The sequence below is a fragment of the Balaenoptera physalus genome, assembly GCF_965194825.1.
Source record: "Balaenoptera physalus genome assembly, chromosome: 9".
NCBI lineage: Eukaryota > Metazoa > Chordata > Mammalia > Artiodactyla > Balaenopteridae > Balaenoptera > Balaenoptera physalus.
In genome coordinates this window covers 13,067,416-13,091,215 of record NC_138888.1, presented here as the reverse complement: position 1 = coordinate 13,091,215, position 23,800 = coordinate 13,067,416, and the positions used below count along the sequence as shown (strand labels likewise).

Below are 23,800 nucleotides of genomic sequence, written 5' to 3'. Positions count from 1 at the left end.
GTAGTGTGATTTGATAGTGTGGTATTAGTTTAATTAAAAGAGTGTAACTGTACAATGTACTTCAACAACTGAAGATAAAATAGTAGAAGCAGATTTATGTCACAGAAAGAAGTTCATAAAATTTGTGAGTTGAAAAAGCAAATGAACAAAATAACATCACCTCAGGCCATAAAGAAGATCAGATATTCTCAAAATTCTTGCTGTGAACTGATTTTTAACTAGATAAACAAACTGGTATTTTAAACATGTTGCTGAAGTCGCAAGGGTGTCAAGGACCAAAAAGAGAAATGTACTAAGGTTTAGTATGAGTGGTAAGCACTGTGGATGACGCCTCATGGAGACGTATGGCACCTGCAGTCTGCATGGCCATTCACTGTGACACTGGTGGTAACTATAGAGAGTAAGGCATCCCTGGGGTAAAATCTAAACCAAAGATCCTGAGTTCTGACTACTCATGACCAGGTGCAGAAATGATCATCAGGCCTTGAATTTGTGCAATGTAAGCAGCTGAGCCTGAGAATCCATATGAAACCAGATTCTGGATAGAGCTACACAGTCACTGAAAGAACAAGCTAAGGGGAAAAAATAAAATCCACTATCCTATGAATGGAACCATCAAGGAAACAAGGAGAATGGATAAATAAACTGTGAAATAGTCATACAATTGCATGTGAGGGCATGGAAAATAAATGAACTTTAGCTACGTGTACTAGTAGACAGTATCCTGCTTAAGAATGTAAGCCAAGAGAATAATAAACACAAATTCTTAACAGTTCTTAATCCTGGGGTTAGAGATAGAAATAAAACTGTGAATGTCCACACAGGGGACTTCAACAATATTGGTAGTTTTATTTTTTCAGTGAGGTAGTAGATCCACAAGTGAATGTTTTATTATTCTTTATTTATAATTATATTTCTTATATATTATTTACATCTCCATCTCTAAGTGTAAAACATTTTATTAAAAATGATTTAAATTCCACGTTGTCTGTGAATGTATGTGGGGTGAAAAGTAGAATGTGTGCACACACAGTCTCAGAGGAAGCAAGCAAAGAATTCATACTGAAGAGTATGAAAAATGTTACCTCTGGACAATGAGATTTGGGATAATTTTTTTTTTCTTTTTTCATGCCTATATCTATTGTTACATTATTTACGATGAATATGTGAAACCTCTATAATAATAATAGCAATAAAAAGTCTGGGAAAACATTTAATGTCAACTCTTAACATGTTAGTAGTTCTTGTATTTTGACAACAATTTAATTGTTAAAAAAACACTTTTCAAATATTCAAATGTATGTGAAATTTATTGATTGGTTAAGGTAAAATGATAATAGGGGAATTCATTAGACTAGATCCTGTGTTTTTTAGTAACAGGGAAGCCTTCTAACATAATAAAATTAGAGAAAGAGAACATAGGAAAAATTATAAATAAAAAGAATCTAAGTTGAAATAATGTTTACGGCCCCTCAGCAAAACTCTCCTTCATTAGCTATTGATCCAACTATATCAACTGACTCAGAAGTTAAAAAAAAATTTAATTTTGTGAATGGCAGTTTTGTGAAATTTCTCTGGAAAAATGGCTTGTGAGCAGAGAGGGGCTTTTTTAATAAACCTTATTCACACAGGCTGGTGAAGCTGGTCACTTTCCTCCAAAACCAGACTACACTTGAACAAAGAATATAGGATACACTGTAATATATAACTTGAATCCAGTCTCCATACCATCCATCAGCCTTTCTTCCTTTCTACACATGGTGCTGCATTTCCATACAGCTTCATAACATTCGAGTCTGTGCTGAGGAAGAGTTTAGGCTAGCACACACACTATAAACACTTTCAGATGGGAAACTAAGAGTGTAATTTACTTTGAAGGCATGACTCAAGGGCATTAAACAGTCTATCAATAAAATGCAGATAAAAAGTACATGAAAATCCACATTTATATAAGCTTTATAATCTGAAGCTTTCAAGTAGGTCTAAATATTTGTGTATAATCAGAGTACATTAATGTCTGTTTAAAGATGTATAGTCTAGCTAAAGTTCTACAGAAAATATAACAACCAAAAAAATCCTTTTAAATTTATAACTGAGTTATAAGAAAATCAGAAATAATTCCAGGATCAAAAGTGTAGATTGAAAGCCTCAGTAGTAAACAAATGAGCAAACCACAATTCCAGCAGTGGGAGCATGTTATGGTCTTAGTAAGTAAACAACAACACTGGTGTTATCGCCGATTCAAGAAAAAGAGATGAGGCCTCATCAGGTATGTGGGTAATAATGACTGAGACCTCCACAAACTGCCAATTTCCCTGAATTAATTGAAACGGCGAAATTGCAAATTGATTGGAAAGCTCTCATGAATTGATTAAAACATAAACTCTCATGTTTAGAATCACAATGACTTATAAGTTCGTACTTTATTTCTATAAAAAAGTAAGCAAAGAAACAAAAGCTAAAGTAAGTATGTCAAAATAATAAGATTTGATAAGCCTGGATGGTAAGCACATGGGTGTTCAGTTTTATTATTTTCCATAAATTTTTGTAAGCTTGCAATTTTTTTTAAGAAAAAAAAAAATACTCTCTCTGGTCTTTTTTTCACTAAGCAAAAATACACAATGTCTTTTGCAAGGCATCAGCTCTAGCCATTGCTTGCAGAGCCCACTTACTCTTGAGGAAGTTGAAAGTGTTTACTGCACTGAATACTTCAATAAAGCAGCTTTGGCACAATAACGAGATGCAACATCCACTCAGTCGTGTTTCATTTTGGTCATCACCCTCTGTGAGCCTGAGGTCCCCTCTTTGTAAAGATGTGATAATCTCATAGGGTCATTGTGGGATTCAATTTGAAAGAGGTAGTTGGTAAACTCTACTGTGCTGTTCTAAAGTCATACTATACAGTGAGTAAGCCACACATGCTCTATCAGACAGCCCAGGTCCTTCTGTCATTTGTGCCACTTAAAAGCTCTATGATCTTAGGCAATTTATTTGATCGCATGGTGCCTCAATTTCTTAAAGCAAAGATTAATAGAAAATATGCCTGACAAACTCAGTACCTAGTGACTAAGAGAGCGTTAGCATTCCTTTCAGCTCGACTAAATCTTAGACAGGCTTCCCCCCTAACTTTCCTTTCCTTTCCTTAGAGCATTTACTTGAGATGACTTTCCATTGCAAATTATTTCTCACCCCTTTGAGATGTAGTAAATCTTCTCCCAGCTTTTTGACAGTTTTACAACCCAGAAATATCTTTCTCTAGGACCTGGGAGCCATTCCTTTGAAATGTAATCATTGAAGGTGATAGCACCTTTATCTCCCAGTGTCACTGGGAGGGTAGGAAACTAACTTCAATAAGTAGCAATTAGCTAATTCAGATGGCCTAACACATTGACCTGTTACCCCCCTAATATCATCCAGCACTTTTTCCATTAGCTCATCCCAGCAGGACTCTGTCTCTCTTTCTCTCTCATCTATTGCAATAGTATTGAATAAAGCGTTTCATGCCTGTTTAATTTGTTCAATGCAATTTTTCTTTGATGCCAGTATATAGTTAAATAAATAGATAAATAGTTATTCTTTATTGTGAGATATTACGTGGTGCAACCCTTTATATAAGTAAAAAGAGATCTAAAATCTTAACATTATGGTCATTGTTCTATACCCTGTTGTATATAAAAGAAGGATTTTCTAGACTGAATTGGCTAAGACAGAGGTTTATATAGTTTTAATAAATTTATTTCAAAATGAAAAGGAAGGCATTGAAAGAATATTTTCAGGCTTAGAGATATACTTAAATGTCTGCAGTGGAATCTCTGTACTAAGAACATGAAGTACATACTATATACATTTTCTGTAATTTTTCATTGTTCAAGGAAATAAATAAAAATTGCTACAAGTAAACTGGGAGGAAAAGAGGATAAAGAGCATAGGTTAAAAGATGGATTTAGGGGCTTCCCTGGAGGCTCAGTGGTTGAGAATCTGCCTGCCAATGCAGGGAACACGGGTTCGAGCCCTGGTCTGGGAAGATCCCACATGCCACAGAGCAGCTAGGCCCGTGAGCCACAATTACTGAGCCTGCGCGTCTGGAGCCTGTGCTCCGCAACAAGAGAGGTCACGATAGTGAGAGGTCCGCGCACCGCGATGAAGCGTGACCCCCGCTTGCCACAACTAGGGAAAGCCCTCTCACAGAAACGAAGACCCAACACAGCCATAAATAAATAAATAAATAAAGATGGATCTAGTGTTGTGATTTAAGTGTTCCTCTTTGAGCCTTTTCAGTCTAACTACCCTTATGATTAAACCCCAAATCTCCTTTCCTGCTGTAGTTTATCATTAGGGCTTAACACCTTTTTAGAACTTTTCATCCACTTTCTAATCATTTTCTGTACATTTATCTTTTTCCCTCATTAGAATGTAAACTTTACAAGGTAAGGATTCTGTCTTTCTAAACTTCAAATTCCGTACACCTAGCTCTGTGCCTTGTATATAAGGTAAAATTATTATATATATTAAATATACATTTGAAGAGATAGAAAATATATGTTTTCTGAACATTCAAGTGGAAAAAGAACCAACAGTGTGATTATCAGCGAGGAGCAACAAGAAAGATGTATACACTGTTCAGGCCAGCCCCCAGAAATGCTTCTCTACAACTCCTTCAGTGTGTCTTCAAAGGTTTTAGGTTAATTATGCACACCTTGTCAATAGACACCGCTTTATAGGGTAAGGAGGATTTCAGCAGAGGAATCATTTAGTTAAGAGGCAAGGTAAATTATCTTAACAAATTCTTCCTCTTAGAGAGTATAAATGGGAAAGACTCTTGCATTATAAAGTATTATTTCCAATTAGTGCCAAGTATCTATTTTCTTGTCTCTTTCTAGGCTAACTTGTAATTGCAGAGGTATTAACTAGCCAGAACAGTGCTAAAACATTGGAACATGACAGCAAAGGAACATTTTGCAAAGTTAAACAACATACTGCAATTATATTTTTGGAGTGTGTGTGCGTTTGTGTCCGGATGTAACATGAATGAAACAAATAATGATTTTTTTCTTTTACATTGGCAACTGGATGGACAATGAATACTGGAATTGCAAATATTTTTATTTTGTAGAAATATTTAATAAAACTTACATTTTCAGAAAGTCAAATAGAAAAATTCAGCCTTTTTTGGTACTCAAATTCTAAGGTAATTTTGAACATTTGAGAAGAAAACTAACTTATGGCAATAATGTTGATATTAGTCACTTGTTTTTATTTACATATTTGATAAACCTATACTTACATTTTATATCCCTTGACTACAACATATTTTCAGTCCTTCAGATCATTGAGAATGATTGCAATTTGATAAAGAAATAAAAATAAAAAATGCAAGAGGAGCTAAGGAAACAAAAAGAGCTGAAATTAAAAGTGGAAAATCTTCAAACAGGTAGTTGGCTTAAATTTTAAAAACTGGAACCAGTGAAAGCAAGTAAACTTCTGATGAACATGGTCAATTCAGTTGTCCCTCAGCATCCACAAGGGAATTGGTTCCAGGACCCCTACAGATACCAAAATCTGGGGATGCTCAAGTCCATTACATAAAATGGCATAGTATTTGCATATAACCCATGCACATCCTTCTGTATACTTTAAATAATCTCTAGATTGCTTATAATGCCTAAGAAAATGCAAACGCTATGTAAATAATTGCCCACATGCAGTAAATTTAAGTTTGGCTTTTGGGAACTTTCTGGAATTTTTAAAAAATATTTTTGATTCATGGTTGGTTGAAGATGCAGAACCCATGGATACAGAGGCTGACAGCATGTAATTTGAGAACAGGGTTTACTAATTGTTTATCTAATGAAGATTTAATTAACAATCACACAATGAAAACAAACAAGAAATTATTCTCATCAGTTTCACAACTCAACCAGGTCATATGAAATCTCTGCAATGCCAAATTCTTTGCTAAATAAGGATTTAATTACTGTTCAAAATAATGGAATAAAACGGAGAATTATTTATGTCAAGTTCACAACTCAGAAACATCCAATACAGCTAGAGTCTGCTCATCAGAGGATGAAGAAAATTACATTCATGAGATCAGCAAGTGAAAAAAGGAACGTGAAACCTCTGGAGTTTTACCAGTTTATTTGATGATGATCTAAGGAAAGAGCTGCCATGTCCTTGTGAGAGTGTAAGAATTTTTTTAGTAAATCAAATTAATGATTGTCCATTGGATAAACATAAAGAAAACATACTTTAGTAATTTACTCCAAAATCATTTCAAATGGAGAAAGAAACCACAGAAATTGGCTTTTACATTCTAAGTTCAAAATTCCAAGTTCTAATCTCAAAGACAAAAGCATCTGGCACAAGATAAGCACTCAGTAAATATTAGGAACCATTTAGCTAACATCTGAAGTCTATGTGGCTTGTAATACCTCCATTTCACACATTGAAAGCAGGCTCAAAGAGTTCAGACAATCTGTTTAACGTTCTCAATAGACAAGAGAACAGTTACTTTCAGGTAAATGGGTATACATTTAAGCCCAATATTAATCTTTTCTTTCATAGCTATCATTAACTAGTTGTCAGCTATTGCCTCAGAGATAAAGAAAAAATACTTGCAATATGCATTTTATTAAAATAAATCTTTAAGATGTATTTTTTTTTAATGTTTGTGGATCTTCACAACAGTATCGCAATGGAAATAGTTTATTTAAGGTCAGAAAACCTGACTTTGAGGTTCTGGCCTGAAATTTAGTGAGAAAACTTAGTCAAATAATGTGGTTTCTAAAAGTATACATATTTTATATAGGGGAATGTAGATAATCTGCCTAATGTTTATCCAAACTTAACAGTCTCTGTTTTGGGAGAGGTTTTTAGATGTGACCCCTGTCTCCCACCCCACCACACAAAAAACAATGTAACAATTGTTCTTGCACAGATAATTTGGGAAGTGCTGGGTTAAACAAGTTTTAATAGCAATATCAGGGGTTTTTTTTAAGATTCTGGAGCTTACAAAATCATCTTGCACACTATGAACCTACACTAATAGGGCTATAGCATGAAGCTTTTTTTCCAGGTTGTTTACCTGAGAACATTTTTTGCCTGAAGGATGTGATATTATCATCTGGAAGAGAATCTCTGAGCACACAAGATTTAGAAATTACTATGTAAGGAAAAAGCATACTCTTTATAGACAGATCTGAGTGAAATGGCTTGTTTGCCACATACTAAAACTTCATTAATTTATTCAATCTTTTTTAGTCTGTTTCCTTGATTATAAAACAAAAAAAAAATTAATTTCAACTCCATAGTGTTTGTGTGAGACTGAGAGAATATATGTGTGGCAGGCTGAATAATGCCAACTGCCTTCCACTCCCAAGATGTCCACATCCTAATCTTCATAACCTGTGAATATGTTACCTTGCATGGAAAAAAGGGACTTTGCAAAATAGATTAAGTTAAGGACCTGGAGATAAGTTGATTATTGGGGTGGAGCCAGGGTAATCACAAAGAGGAAATAGGAGAATCGGAGAGAAAAAAGCAAAGTGAAAATGGAAGCAGAGAGAAAGACTGGAAGATGCTATGGTGTTATCTTTGAATACAGTATGGGGCCATGAGCCAAGGAATCCAGGTGGCCTCTAGAAGCTGGACAAGGAGAGGAAATGGATTCTCCACTACATCCTCCAGAAGCCCTGCCAATCAATACCATGACTTTAGGACCTCTGATCTCCAGAACTGTAAAATAATATATTCGTGTTGTTTTAAACCACTAAATTTGTGACAATTTGTGACAGCATCAATAGGAAACTAAAACACTAGGTAAAGGTCCCATCACAGGACCAATGTGAAATGAAGAATAATCATGTCTATTTTAAAGAGGTCTAGTGAGTGTCAAATGTGATCATGTCTACCAGAAATCTCTGTGACTCATAAACTGCTAAACAAATGTTAGCTCTTACTGCATTGCTTAGGAAACTTGACTCTCCTTAGTGGAGCCCAGTTGTACAGAAGCAAACTTGACTTTAAAACATCAACAACCAACAGCTTGGAGAAGAAAATAAGTTGTCGACAGCAAAGCACTTTAGCAGCATGTACTGACCTAGAGGGTACTCTTGCTTTCTACATATGCTGTTGATAGACACAAAACAAAGAATGTAAAAGTCAGAGGCCCAAGGGTATTCTAGATTGGAAAACAGAGGTCAGCCCTGATTAGGTGGAAGTACTCAGTGTGCTGAAAGTAGCAGGATAGACAGGTGTTTACACCAAACTTCTTTTCCTTAGACCTGCCTTTTTTTAGCTACTAGGAGAATGATTGTATTCTGGAAGCAGACAACTCAGCAATTAGCGGTCAAAGCATGAACTCATGTTGCCAGCAACTGCCTGCACCTTAATTAAACACCATTCTATGGTGTTTAATATAAAATGAAATTTCCAGAATTTAAAATCCTTTTGAATTGCCTGTACAGCTGAAGTGTTTCTATATTTAATTAAATCACCTTCAGGATAATGGCTTGTACTTAAATACAAGATGCTCTCAAACACCAAAAATTGTTGAATTTTTAAAAATCTCAGCTTCCAGTCTGTTTTCTTTATGTATGTGCTTTTATAATTTTAATTAAAAATAAAGACCAATAATTGAAGAATTCAGATGGTTATTTTACTAAAATTGATTCTGCTAAATTTTACCAGGTTCCAAAAACAGAATCAAGATTGCAAATTGGTTTTTTAATCCTGACCCCATTTTCAGAGACATTGACTTGACTTCACAGAACATCCTAACAAATTCCACTACTGAAACACTTGAGAAAAGATGCTATTTTCTTTTTCTCAGTTTTTCTTCTCCTTCCTAAACCAGAACATCAGAAATAAGGAAGATACCACAGGAGGAATGGTGTTGGATGGAGAGGTAGAAGAACCATTCCAATCACTCTTAGTTCCATTTTGAGATCTGCTGGAGACACATATCAATTGAAATTCTTTGACACCTTCTAGAAAAAACAGAAGTTAAGGCCACTGTTTTGAATTTCTGGTAGTATTGAACTTCTGGTAATAGCGTGTGGACATTGGGAATGTGCACACACACACACACAAAATACCCCATGTATCTATGTATGTATATATGCTAAGACTAACACAGAGTATAGATCATGTAACTAAATGAAACTTCATAAAGAAGCTACTGAGAGATACTTATGGGAGCTATTTAACAAAGAAGAGCTTGGATGGGCTTCAGAGCTCTCACACCTTCACGATCTCAGGTCCCGAGTCCACCAGGATCTGCGTATAACACAGAGATCATCTTGTTCTGCTGGGCATTTTGTTCCTTGCCAAAGACTCTCAGGCTCCCATTGGAGATATAACCATGTATCCTTGGACACCTTGTTGCAAGCCAGAACCCAACATGGTGTAAACCTTCCCAGGAAATCTGCAGGTGGGAGATGGCATAAATTTCATATACGTTGAGGTCCCTCAGACAATGCTATGGGAACTACATTTTTCTTTGACAGAAGCACTATCTATGAATGTACTTAACAACGGTTAGTTCTAGCTACTTAAATAGTTTGCAATAAAAGAAAAAGAAATTATTTACTACAATGCAAATCATTACTTTCATTTTCTTTGCTCAAATACTACCAATTTTGTTGAATTTCCAGAAAATGGTTGTAACCCGTATCATTTACATTTCTTCCTGATAGCTTTAGAAAGAATCAAATAAATCTAATGTTGTTCTCAAACTATGCAGAAGGCTACTTAGAGTTTTTTCACTTGAAATTCACTGTTAGACTGAAAGGATTCTTAACTTCACATTACCTCTGTCTTATAAGGTTTTCAGTTAGCTACCAATTGTCTATCAAGAAAAATGGTGCCAGAGGATGTAAGATATGAATTTTAGTTGAAAAATAAGGTTAAATAATCCATATCCAATATTTATTATTTTTCTTTATTCCTCTTCCCCCAAAATTCAAGGTCTTTGTCTCATGATACAATCCAGACAATAGTTTAAAGACAAGATAGTAGGTTGATAAAGAATTAGTAGTACAAAGATTATAGAACAGCTAAAAAGAATGCATTCCCTATATCTACTTCATCCTTTAAAGAAAGTCAGTGGTCAAAGAAACAATAAATCAAGTTTTGGAATCATATTATTGATACCAATACTCTTCAAAACAAATCAACATCTACCACAGACATCCAGATAACTCCTGAACTTTAAAGGTGTTTAGAGTTCTAATTCCATGGCAATGTTGGCAATAACCCAAGGGTTTTCTCCCAATTGCTAAGCAACCAACAATTTTACTTCTATACATTCTCACAGTACCCAAGAGCATCCTAATTCTTACTACTAAAAATGTTTTGTATGGTTCTTCCAAGCTGATCTCGTATCAAAGGCTTCAAAAATTATAAAACTTACCCCAATAAGGACTCCTTAAACCAGCTTCTCAGAAACTTGGAACAGTATCAAAATCAAACCTTTTTATAAAAGTGTGTATCTTACCAGAACACTTCCAAACATTAGACACACAACAATTTTGGCAACGAGTAACAGTATTTAATATATGTTAACATGTATTCAGACTGAAAGAAATCCTCTGTGTAATGAAATCTACAATAAAAAATATTTTTATTACTAATGTTCTAAATATAAGTACCTGAATACTCAAATACGTTGACCTATATTTGAAATGGGTCATCTTCAATGACAGTCCTTTTTAAGTAATAACATCATTCATTGATATACAAGTTTTTGCTGTAATTTTGACTGAAAAAGTGACCTTTGTTCTCCTAGAAATGAAATGTCATTTTCTGAAGGGTTTATTGTTGTATACTATGGCTGACGTGAATTGATAATGACCATAAACCAAATGTTACTGATATTTAATAGAGATTTCAGTTCTAAAGGTTGTATCCTGGTATATTTGTATCTGGCCATGCTTGTGCATTTGAATTAACTATTATGTTATCCGTGTAAAACATCTACAATTTTATGTCCTGCTGTCTTTGAATTGATTATTTCTCTGATCCTTTACTACAAAATAAAAAATAATAGAAACAAAATGCTTGTCCATGTTCCTAGACTCACATCCACAGGGAGAAATGTGAGCACGTTGTATGCTCAAGGGCAGAGTAATTAATTATGGGCTCTCCAGAATCAGATTTCATTACAAGACACCCCTCCCCTTTGGCCTAGCCCACCTCAATTCTGTATATTGTAAAATCAAGAAGAATATTTTAAACCACATCTTGATGTGCTCAGTTCAGGCCAGGGAGGGTGAGCTCAGGCTGGGGATGGGGATTCAGATAGCGCATTCATAGCATTATAAATTATTTTTTATCATTAACCTCTTCTCACCTCTTTGCCCTTTTTATCAAAAGTGACACATCCTCCTAAGACAAAATGCATAGCCTTCTTATTATCAACATTCCCCACCAGAGTGGTCCATTTGTTACAACTGATGAACCTACATTGACACACCATAATCACCCAAAGTCCCTAGTATACATTATGGTTCACTCTTGGTGTTGTACATTCTATAGGTATAGACAAATGTGTCGTGACATGTATCAATTATTATGGTATCATACAGAGTATTTTCACTGCCCTGAAAATCCTCTGTGTTCCCACTTATTCATCCTTTCCCATTTCCGCCCAACTCCTGGCAACCACTGATCTTTTTTAACTGTCTCCATAGTTTTGTCTTTTCCAGCATGTCACATAGTTGGAATCACACAGTATGTAGCCTTTTCAGATTGACTTCTTTCACTTAGTAATATGCATTTAAATTTCCTGATGTCTTTTCATGGCTTGATAGCTCATGTCTTTTTAGTGCTGAGTAATATTCCACTGTCTGGAAGGACATTTTGGTTGCTTCCAAGTTTTGGTGATTGTGAATAAAGCTGCTGTAAATATTCATGTGCAGGTTTTTGTATGGACATAAGTTTTCATGTCTTTGGTGTAAGTACCATGGAGCACAACAATTGGATGGTAAGGTAAGAGTGTATTTAGTTTTGTAAGAAGTTGCCAAACTGTCTTCTAAACTAGCTGTACCATTTTGCATTCAGCAATGAATGAAAGTTCCTATTGTTCCATATCTCACCAGCATTTGGTGTTGTGTTCTGAATACACAGTTTTTCGAATATTTTTGGTCTACATAAATGATACCAGAAGTATACGATAACTTACTATATAAAGTAACCTTATTTATTCAACAATATTCTCAAGATATATCTATGCTCATATGTATCAACCAAGCCTTTCACTACTCAAGGTGGTGTAGATAGCAGAATAGAGGCACCAGCATTTTCTAGGAGCTTATTTGAAATGCAAAATCTCAGACTCCACCACAGACTTTTTGGATCAGAATACATATTTTAATAAGACCCCTGAGTTATTCATATGCTCATTCAAATTTGAAAAGCAATTATATATCCTTTTTACAGTAAGTCCCCTACATACAAACGAGTTCCGTTTGGAGAGTGCATTCATAAATCCAATTTGTTCGTAAGTCCAACAAAGTTAGCCTAGGTACTCAGCTAACACAATTGGTTATATACTACTGTACTGTAATAAGTTTATAATACTTTTCACACAAATAATACATAAAAACAAACAAACACAAAAAATAAAGGAAACATTTTTAATCTTACAGTACAGTACCTTGAAAAGTACAGTAGTACAGTACAACAGCTGGCATACAGGGGCTGGCATCGAGAGAAGAGGCAAGAAGAGTTACTGACTGGAGGAGGGAGAGGAGGTGGGAGATGGTAGAGCTGAAGGATCGCCAGCAATAGGAGACGGAGGGCAAGCTACAATTTCACTCATGCCTGACGTTGATGGAATGCATGCTCACATCTCTGAAAGTTCGCAACTTGAAGGTTTGTGTGTGGGGAACTTACTGTATTTAATTAAACATAAATAGTATAAGAACGTATCAGTTTACTCATACCATTTACTTTCAGCTCTTTCACTTGTAGTTACTGGGGCATTTGAGTAGTAAAATGCAGCATTTATTTGTTTTCTCTCTATTTCCTTGGTCGTTCATGTGAGCATATCCCTAGGAAGAACCTATACATGGAATTGTGCTTTTGTTGAATACAAACTTTCAATTTTATCAGGTGTCACAAAATTGCTCCCCAAAGTAATTGTATTGGTTTAGAACCCACTACCAATTCATTTGTATTTCCAGATCTTTACAACCTGGCAAATAGTTGGTATTGTAAGACTTTTAAAAGTTTTACCATTCAGATCACATTTCATTTCCTATGAAAAACTATCTCATTGTTATCTTAATTTTAATTTACCTAATTAGTGAAGTCAAGCATGGTTTAATATGTTTATTGCCCATTCTTGTTTTCCTCTAGTACATTGCCCTTATATTTCATTGGGCTGTTTCTTATTGATTTGCAGAAATTCTTTTTATACTCTGGATACTAACTCTTTGTCATTTAAATTTTGTAATATTTAGTCCCAGTCTATGTGAGACGTTTTCTCCTTATTGTAGTTTATTTTACTATACCTAAAGGCTAGTGCTTTAATTTTAACGTGGGCATCTTCAGCAATCTTTTCCTTTATGGTTTAAAATAAGTCACAAAGTAATCAAGATGTTCTGCTATGTTCCTTACTAAACATTTCAAATGCTTTATTTTCACACAGAACTCTTCCATTGACCCGGAATTTATTTTTTGTATGATATGAGGTAGTAATCTAGGCCGAAAGATCGATGAAATGGATGGATGAATGAAAAATGGAAAATCTAGTCAGTTTTTTTCCCACTCATCTACAAAGCTACCTCTAACATAGTTCAAGTTTATCACATATGTATCGTTTCATACACTTTTATTCTGTCTAATAGCCTAAATATTTATCTCTATAGTAATACCTAGCAGTCCACTTTATTATAATTGTTATAATTAAATTTTACATCTCAAAGACCAAGTAATCTCATTTGTTCTTGTTCATTAAAATTGTATCAGCTATTTTGACCTTTTTCTGTATACACTTTAGGATCAACTTGTATTTGAAAAGATAATGGAGACCATTCTCAAAAGAACAATGGTTGGACTGGCAACAGACTTCATCAACTGCAAGAGATGTTGGCTCCCATTACCCTTAAGGCATTGGGTCCTGGCCACAGATTAGGACAATGGAGTCCCATGTTAACTACAAGGGAATAAAATCTTCAATGTGCTGAAGGAAAATTACTGTAATTCTAGAATATTATATCCAGATAAACTGTCACTTATTAGTAGGGGAAAATAAACACTTCCTTATATTTAAATGTTAAAAGAATTTAGTACACACAGATTCTTACTAAAAGAACAACTGAAAGTTTCCTTCCAACAAGAAGAAAAAGCAGGAAACAGTGAGAAAAAAGCCCACAGAGAATAGAAATTGATTTTTGTCACACATGTTGGTTTAATTAACTTAAGAATATGAACCCAGATAAAACTCAGAGTGTCCTATAACCAAAAGAACAAAGTGAAAAATGGATACTGGGGATATTAGCAATTTCACACTTTACTGGAAGTCTTTGAAATTACTTGTATTTATCTATCTTGACACTGTTATTTTCTATCTGGCGATGTATACCTTTTTTCAATTTTGGTAAATACTTTTAACATTGTTTCTATATAAACCTGTCCCTTTGTAAATTCCACTATACTTGTGTAGGGATTTTTTGTGTTTCATTTATTTGTCTTTTATAGTTTTTATTGTTATTTGTCATGTTGCATTCTGCAAGAATTCCTCAATACTTTTCAACTATATTCACTCTGGAGATATTCTGTTTTTATAGGTCTCTCTTTTAAAATTCAGTTAGTTTCTTTTCTTATTCATTTGTTCTCAAGCTATATCTTTCTCTTTGTTTTGAAGCTATAATTCTTTGCAAAAGACCTTATTCCTTTATTTTAAGGCTCTCAAGTGTAGCTTGCCAATTGTTGAATTTGTAGTTTTGTATTGAGTAATTTTTCTTATGTCTGTGTTCATGCTTCCAAACATAGTTTTGCTATGGACTTCTGATTTCCAAAGAATGGATCAGGAAATGGGTCTTAAATTAGTGACTTGATGTGCTCATTTTGGAGTGATTAGAGGGATACTGAGATTCAGTAATTGGGCCAACAGCAGATTAGCTCAGATTATGCCTGGAATACTTTCTCAGCTTCTAGCCATCACTAAGATCCATCACTAAGAACTCTAGTCCCAAGTAGTGGTCACATTTTGTTGTTATTTTTAAGCACTTTTTTGTTTGTTTGTTTCCCATTGCCCTGATGGTGTGGGCCCTGGCCACATATTTCAGCTTCTAGATCTGAAACCCAGCAGGTTTGTGAGATTTCAACTCTCTAATGGCTGTTTATTTCTGTTCTATCTCTTCTCTGGTGTAAAGTGAGATGTTTATCATATTTGGAGGTAGCTTTACCTTTCAATAAGGATGGCTCAAAACACATACCCAGAGTATTTCACTTGAACAGAAGTCCAAAGCAATATCTTTACTATTGCTCACAACATTGGCTCTAAACATAAGATAACGTAATTGATCACTGCCCACCCACAGTCCACAACAAGTTTGCAGTATCTTACCAACAATGCCTTGAAATCACTCTGGATAAACTTGGTTTGGATGCATCATTGGGAAATGCTCTTCTCAGTGACGCTGCAGTAAACTCCCTTAAAATTCTGGGGCTAGCTCAGTCTTCCCATTTCTTCCCCTCTAACATTTAAGAGGGATGTTATCTATAGGTCCCTCAGGGTCTCCCAGATTCCCCACAGAACAATCTCTTTTACTTCCTCATATATCCTTGCTACATGAATCTGTATTACCTGCTAATTTTGCAATCAAATAAATATTGGTTTTAATCTTGACTCTCTTATGTGATCATTGGCAAATTATTTAATCTCTTTAAATTTCAGGTCCCTAATTTACTAAGATACAGATTATAATATACACATGGAACTCTTATATGAATATTAGAAATAATATATACACTAGGTGATCAATAATGCAAATATCTATTACTATTGTTTTTACTATTATTATAGCTTTTCAACTCTCCCCTCAAGACTCTTCTCTCTCACTTTTGGCATGGTATTATTTCACAGAGTAGGAACCTGACAGTTTGGTGGTGCGGTTTTAAGTGTCTTTTCCTAGTGGAGCACCACATATGCCTCTATTTCCATTATTTTTAAGTAAGTGACTTTACAGGGTAAGCTTTTGAAAAATTTAAACAGAGAATGACAAAACATCTAAATAGATGTCAATTGAGTTTTCTCCATAGGTTTTATTGGTTCTTCACAGAAAAGGCCATGAAGTTAAGCAGCTAGATTCAATTTCCATAAACATTTTACCCTCAGAAGATAAGAATAAAAAATGAATGCGATGAAAAATAGTTGGGGTTTGTCAAGGTTAGTAGCAGAGTAAAGAATGGAGTGTTTAGAACTATACTGCTATATTCAATTTTGCCATACTATTTGTTTATTTTCTCAAAGTGTAGTCTTGGAAAGAAATTATTTTCAGCTGTGAAAAAAAGTGGGTTGTTAAGTTTCTGTCTTGAGGAAATAGCAGCAGCAATGATGAATCTGTGGCTTAGAATGGTAAAACTGACAGACCTTTACTTGTACATGTTTATGTATAGAGACACAAATGATGCTGCTATAATAAAATGCTGGCATCTGGATCTATGAAGTCTCAATACACTGATATAGCTGAAATGGCCAAAAGTTTTGAACCTGAATGTCAGGAAGCAGTATACAAATAATGCAATTCAGATAAACAATGGAAGGAGAAGCTAATGGGCAGAAGGGAACATTGTAATTTTAAAAGAGAAAGTCTTGCACAACTTAGATCATCTTAATAATATACTTAAGAGTCATTTATCACAAACAAAACTTGATTATTTGTGGCTTATTTCCTGATTCACATTTTTAGGTGGAATGTTGCATTTTTAAACTTTAAGATTGGCGCTAAACACAACAAAATAACAAAAAATCAGAGTACATCACTACTGATCACAAGGATGGACATTAAAATGATAGGGCATAACAGCTCTATGACCACAAATTTGATAACTTAGATGGAATAGGCCAATTCCTTAAAAGAAGCAAATTACCAAAATTCACCCAAAGAGAAATAGAAACTTGAATATCTAGTATAGAATTTGAATCAATGATTAAAAACTTTCCACAGAAGAAAACACTGGGCCCATATGGTTTCACTGGCAAATTTTGCCAAACATTTAAGGAAGAAATAACACCAATTCTCTATGGTCTCTTCTAAAAAATAGAAGCATAGAAGAAGAGGGAACACTTCCTAACCATTCTAAAAGGACATCATTAACCTAATACCAAAATTAGACAAGGACATTAAAAGAAAAGGAAAATAGTGACCAATATCTCTAGAAATATATGTAAAGTCCTTAACAAAATATCAACCAATCTTATCAAGCAATATATAAAGCAGATAATATATTATGACCAAGCAGAGTTCATTCTAGGAATACAAGAATCATTCTACACTTATAAATCAATCAGTGTAATTTATCATATTAATAAACTGAACAAGAAAACTATATAACAATATCAATAAAGGTAGAAAGGCATCTGACAAAATTCATCACTCATTTATGATAAAAACCAAAAAAACTGGGAAAAGAAAGGAACTCCTTGACTTAATAAATGGCACATATAGAAAACGTATATAAAACTAACATCACATTTAATAGTGAGAGACTGAATAATTTTTCCTTAGAACAGGAACAAGGCAAGGAGGTCCTCTCTCATCACCCCCATTCAAAATTGTAACAGAAGTCTTAGTTACTTCAACAGGACAAGAGAAAGAATTAAAAGTTATACATACCAGAAAGGAAGAAATAATACTTGTCTTATTCTCAAATGACATAATTATCGATGTAGAACTGCAAAGTATCTACAAAAGAAAAAACTCTCTTAGAACTACTAAATGAGTATAGCAAGATCACAGCATATAAGTTTGATAACATACAAAAAACAATTGCTGGGGGGTCTGGGCAAGATGGCGGAAGAGTAAGACGCGGAGATCACCTTCCTTCCCACAGATACAGTAGAAATACATCTACACGTGGAACTGCTCCTAAAGAACACCCACTGAACACTGGCAGAAGGCCTGAGACCTCCCAAAAGGCAAGAAACTCCCCACGTACCTGGGTAGGGCAAAAGAAAAAAAGAAATAACAGAGACAAAAGAATAGGGACGGGACCTGCACCAGTGGGAGGGAGCCGTGAAGGAGGAAAGATTTCCACGCACTAGGAAGCCCCTTCGTGGGCAGAGACTGCGGGTGGCAGAGGGGGGAAGCTTCGGAGCCACGGAGGAGAGCGCAGCCACAGGGGTGTGGAGGGCAAAGCGGAGAGATTCCCGCACAGAGGCTCGGCGCCGAGCAGCACTCACCAGCCGGAGAGGCTTGTCTGCTCCCCCGCCGGGGCGGGCGGGGCTGGGAGCTGAGGCTCGGGCTTCGGTCGGATCGCAGGGAGAGGACCGGGGCTGGCGGCGTGAACACAGCCTGAAGGGGTTAGTGCACCACAGCTAGCAGGGAGGGAGTCCGGGAAAAAGTCTGCAGCTGCCGGAGAGGCAAGAGACTTTTTCTTGCCTCTTTGTTTCGCGGTGCGCGAGGAGAGGGGATTCAGAGCGCCGCCTAAACGAGCTCCAGAGACTGGCGCGAGCCGCGGCTATCACCGCGGAACCCAGAGGCGGGCATGAGACGCTAAGGCTGCTGCTGCCACCAACAAGAAGCCTGTGTGCGAGCACAGGTCACTCTCCACACCGCCCCTCCTGGGAGCCTGTGCAGCCCGCCACGGCCAGGGTCCCGTGATCCAGGGACAACTTCCCTGGGAGAACGCAGGGTGCGCCTCAGGCTGCTGCAACGTCACGACGCCTCTGACGCCGCAGGCGCGCCCCGCCTCCTCCGTACCGCTCCCTCCCCCCGGCCTGAGTGAGCCAGAGCCCCCGAAGCAGCTGCTCCTTTAACCCCATCCTGTCTGAGCGGGAACAGACGCCCTCAGGTGACCTACACGCAGAGGCGGGGCCAAATCCAAAGCTGAACCCCGGGAGCTGTGCGAACAGAGAAGAGAAGGGGAAATCTCTCCCAGCAGCCTCAGAAGCAGCGGATTAAAACTCCACAAACAACTTGATGTGATGCATCTGTTGAATACCTGAATAGACAACGAATCATCCCAAAATCAGGAGGTGGACTTTGGGAGCAGGATATATTAATTTTTCCCCTTTTCCTTTTTTTGTGAGTGTATATGTATATGCTTCTGGGTGAGATTTTGTCTGTATATCTTTGCTTTCACCATTTGTCCTAGGGTTCGGTCCGTCCTTTTTTTTTTTTTTTTTCTTTCTTTACTTAAACAATTTTTTTTCTTTATAAATTTTTCTTAATATTTTTTCCTTATTTTTTATTTTAAAAATTAAAAAATTTTTTTGCTTAATAATTTTTTTCTTATTTTTTATTTTAAAAAACTTAAAAAATTTTTTTCTTAATAAATTTTTTCTTATAAAAAATTAATAAATTTATTTTTAAAAATTAAAAAAATTTTTCTTAATAAATTTTTGCTTAATAATTTTTTTCTAATTTTTTATTATAATAGCTTTATTTTATTTTATTTTATCCTCTTTCTTTCTATTTTTTCTCCCTTTTATTATGAGCTGTGTGGATGAAAGGCTCTTGGTGCTCCATCCAGGCATCAGGGCCGTGCTTCTGAGGTGGGAGAGCCAACTTCAGGACACTGGTCCACAAGAGACCTCCCAGCTCCACGTAATATCAAACGGCGAAAATCTCTCAGAGATCTCCATCTCAACATCAACACCCAGCTTCACTCAACAACCAGCAAGCTACAGTGCTGGACACCCTATGCCAAACAACTAGCAAGACAGGAACACAGCCCCATCCATTAGCAGAGAGGCTGCCTAAAATCATAATTAGGTCACAGACACCCCAAAACACACCACCAGACGTGGACGTGCCCACCAGAAAGACAAGATCCAGCCTCATCCACCAGAACACAGGCACTAATCCCCTCCACCAGGAAGCCTACACAACCCACTGAACTAACCTTAGCCACTGGGGACAGATACCAAAAACAACGGGAACTACGAACCTGCAGCCTGTGAAAAGGAGACCCCAAACACAGTAAGACAAGCAAAATGAGAAGACAGAAAAACACATAGCAGATGAAGGAGCAGGATCAAAACACACCAGACCTAACAAATGAAGAGGAAATAGGCAGTCTACCTGAAAAAGAATTCAGAATAATGATAGTAAAGATGATCCAAAATCTTGGAAATAGAATAGACAAAATGCAAGAAACATTTAACAAGGACATAGAAGAACTAAAGAGGAACCAATCAACGATGAAAAACACAATAAATGAAATTAAAAATACTCTAGAAGGGATCAACAGCAGAATAACTGAGGCAGAAGAACGGGTAAGTGACCTGGAAGATAAAATAGTGGAAATAACTACTGCAGAGCAGAATAAAGAAAAAAGAATGAAAAGAACCGAGGACAGTCTCAGAGACCTCTGGGACAACACTAAATGCACCAACATTCGAATTATAGGGGTCCCAGAAGAAGAAGAGAAAAAGAAACGGACTGAGAAAATATTTGAAGAGATTATAGTTGAAAACTTCCCTAATATGGGAAAGGAAATAGTTAATCAAGTCCTGGAAGCACAGAGAGTCCCATACAGGATAAATCCAAGGAGAAACACGCCAAGACACATATTAATCAAACTGTCAAAAATTAAATATAAAGAAAACATATTAAAAGCAGCAAGGGAAAAACAACAAATAACACACAAGGGAATCCCCATAAGGTTAACATCTGATCTTTCAGCAGAAACTCTGCAAGCCACAGGGAGTGGCAGGATATACTTAAAGTGATGAAGGAGAAAAACCTACAGCCAAGATTACTCTACCCAGCAAGGATCTCATTCAGATGTGATGGAGAAATTAAAACCTTTACAGACAAGCAAAAGCTGAGAGAGTTCAGCACCACCAAACCAGCTTTACAACAAATGCTAAAGGAACTTCTCTAGGCAAGAAACACAAGAGAAGGAAAACACCTACAATAACAAACCCAAAACATTTAAGAAAATGGGAATAGGAACATACATATCGATAATTACCTTGAATGTAAATGGATTAAATGCTCCCACCAAAAGACACAGACTGGCTGAATGGATACAAAAACAAGACCCATATATATGCTGTCTACAAGAGACCCACTTCAGACCTAGGGACACATACAGACTGAAAGTGAGGGGATGGAAAAAGATATTCCATACAAATGGAAATCAAAAGAAAGCTGGAGTAGCAATTCTCATATCAGACAAAATAGACTTCAAAATAAAGACTATTACAAGAGACAAAGAAGGACACTATATAAGGATCAAGAGATTGATCCAAGAAGAAGGTATAACAATTGTAAATATTTATACACCCAACATAGGAGCACCTCAATACATAAGGCAAATACTAACAGCCATAAAAGGGGAAATCGACAGTAACACAATCATAGTAGGGGACTTTAACACCCCACTTTCACCAATGGACAGATCATCCAAAATGAAAATAAATAAGGAAACACAAGCTTTAAATGATACATTAAACAAGATGGACTTAATTGATATTTATAGGACATTCCACCCAAAAACAACAGAATACACATTTTTCTCAAGTGCTCATGGAACATTCTCCAGGATAGATCATATCTTGGGTCACAAATCAAGCCTTGGTAAATTTAAGAAAATTGAAGTCATATCAAGTACCTTTTCCAACCACAAGGCTATGAGACTAGATATCAATTACAGGAAAAGAGCTGTAAAAAATACAAACACATGGAGGCTACACAATACACTACTTAATAACGAAGTGATCACTGAAGAAATCAAAGGGGAAATCAAAAAATACCTAGAAACAAATGACAATGGAGACACGATGACCCAAAACCTATGGGATGCAGCAAAAGCAGTTCTAAGAGGGAAGTTTATAGCAATACAAGCCTACATCAAGAAACAGGAAACATCTAGAATAAACAACCTAACCTTGCACCTAAAGCAATTAGAGAAAGAAGAACAAAAAAACCCCAAAGCTAGCAGAAAGAAAGAAATAATAACGATCAGATCAGAAATAAATGAAAAAGAAATGAAGGAGACAATAGCAAAGATCAATAAAACTAAAAGCTGGTTCTTTGAGAAGATAAACAAAATTGATAAACCATTAGCCAGACTCATCAAGAGAAAAAGGGAGAAGACTCAAATCAATAGAATTAGAAATGAAAAAGGAGAAGTAACCACTGACACTGCAGAAATACAAACGATCATGAGAGATTACTACAAGCAACTCTATGCCAATAAAATGGACAACCTGGAAGAAATGGACAAATTCTTAGAAATGCACAACCTGCCGAGACTGAACAAGGAAGAAATAGAAAATATGAACAGAACAATCACAAGCACTGAAATTGAAACTGTGATTAAAAATCTTCCAACAAACAAAAGCCCAGGACCAGATGGCTTCACAGGCGAATTCTATCAAATATTTAGAGAAGAGCTAACACCTATCCTTCTCAAACTCTTTCAAAATATAGCAGAGGGAGGAACACTCCCAAACTCATTCTATGAGGCCACCATCACCCTGACACCAAAACCAGACAAAGATGTCACAAAGAAAGAAAACTACAGGCCAATATCACTGATGAACATAGATGCAAAAATCCTCAACAAAATACTAGCAAACAGAATCCAACAGCACATTAAAAGGATCATACACCATGATCAAGTGGGGTTTATTCCAGGAATGCAAGGATTCTTCAATATACACAAATCAATCAACGTGATACATCATATTAACAAATTGAAGGAGAAAAACCATATGATCATCTCAATAGATGCAGAGAAAGCTTTCGACAAAATTCAACACCCATTTATGATAAAAGCCCTGCAGAAAGTAGGCATAGAGGGAACTTTCCTCAACATAATAAAGGCCATATATGACAAACCCACAGCCAACATTGTCCTCAATGGTGAAAAACTGAAACCATTTCCACTAAGACCAGGAACAAGACAAGGTTGCCCGCTCTCACCACTATTGTTCAACATAGTTTTGGAAGTGTTAGCCACAGCAATCAGAGAAGAAAAAGAAATAAAAGGAATCCAAATCGGAAAAGAAGAAGTAAAGCTGTCACTGTTTGCAGATGACGTGATACTATACATAGAGAATCCTAAAGATGCTACCAGAAAACTCCTAGAGCTAATCAATGAATTTGGTAAAGTAGCAGGATACAAAATTAATGCACAGAAATCTCTTGCATTCCTATACACTAATGATGAAAAATCTGAAAGTGAAATTAAGAAAACACTCCCGTTTACCATTGCAACAAAAAGAATAAAATATCTAGGAATAAAACTACCTAAGGAGACAAAAGACCTGTATGCAGAAAATTATAAGACACTGATAAAAGAAATTAAAGATGATTCAAATAGATGGAGAGATATACCATGTTCTTGGATTGGAAGAATCAACATTGTGAAAATGACTCTACTACCCAAAGCAATCTACAGATTTAATGCAATCCCTATCAAACTACCACTGGCATTTTTCACAGAACTAGAACAAAAAATTTCACAGTTTGTATGGAAACACAAAATACCCCGAATAACCAAAGCAATCTTGAGAACGAAAAATAGAGCTGGAGGAATCAGGCTCCCTGACTTCAGACTATATTACAAATCTACAGTAATCCAGACAGTTTGGTACTGGCACAAAAACAGAAAC

The 23,800-nt window shown here is 36.1% G+C and overlaps 1 long non-coding RNA gene across 1 annotated transcript in view; it reads right to left on the bottom strand.

Annotated features, from left to right (window-relative positions):
• Positions 1-23,800, bottom strand: part of LOC309667003 — a 1,042,512-nt gene that overhangs the window by 852,000 nt on the left and 166,712 nt on the right. The window lies entirely within an intron of this gene.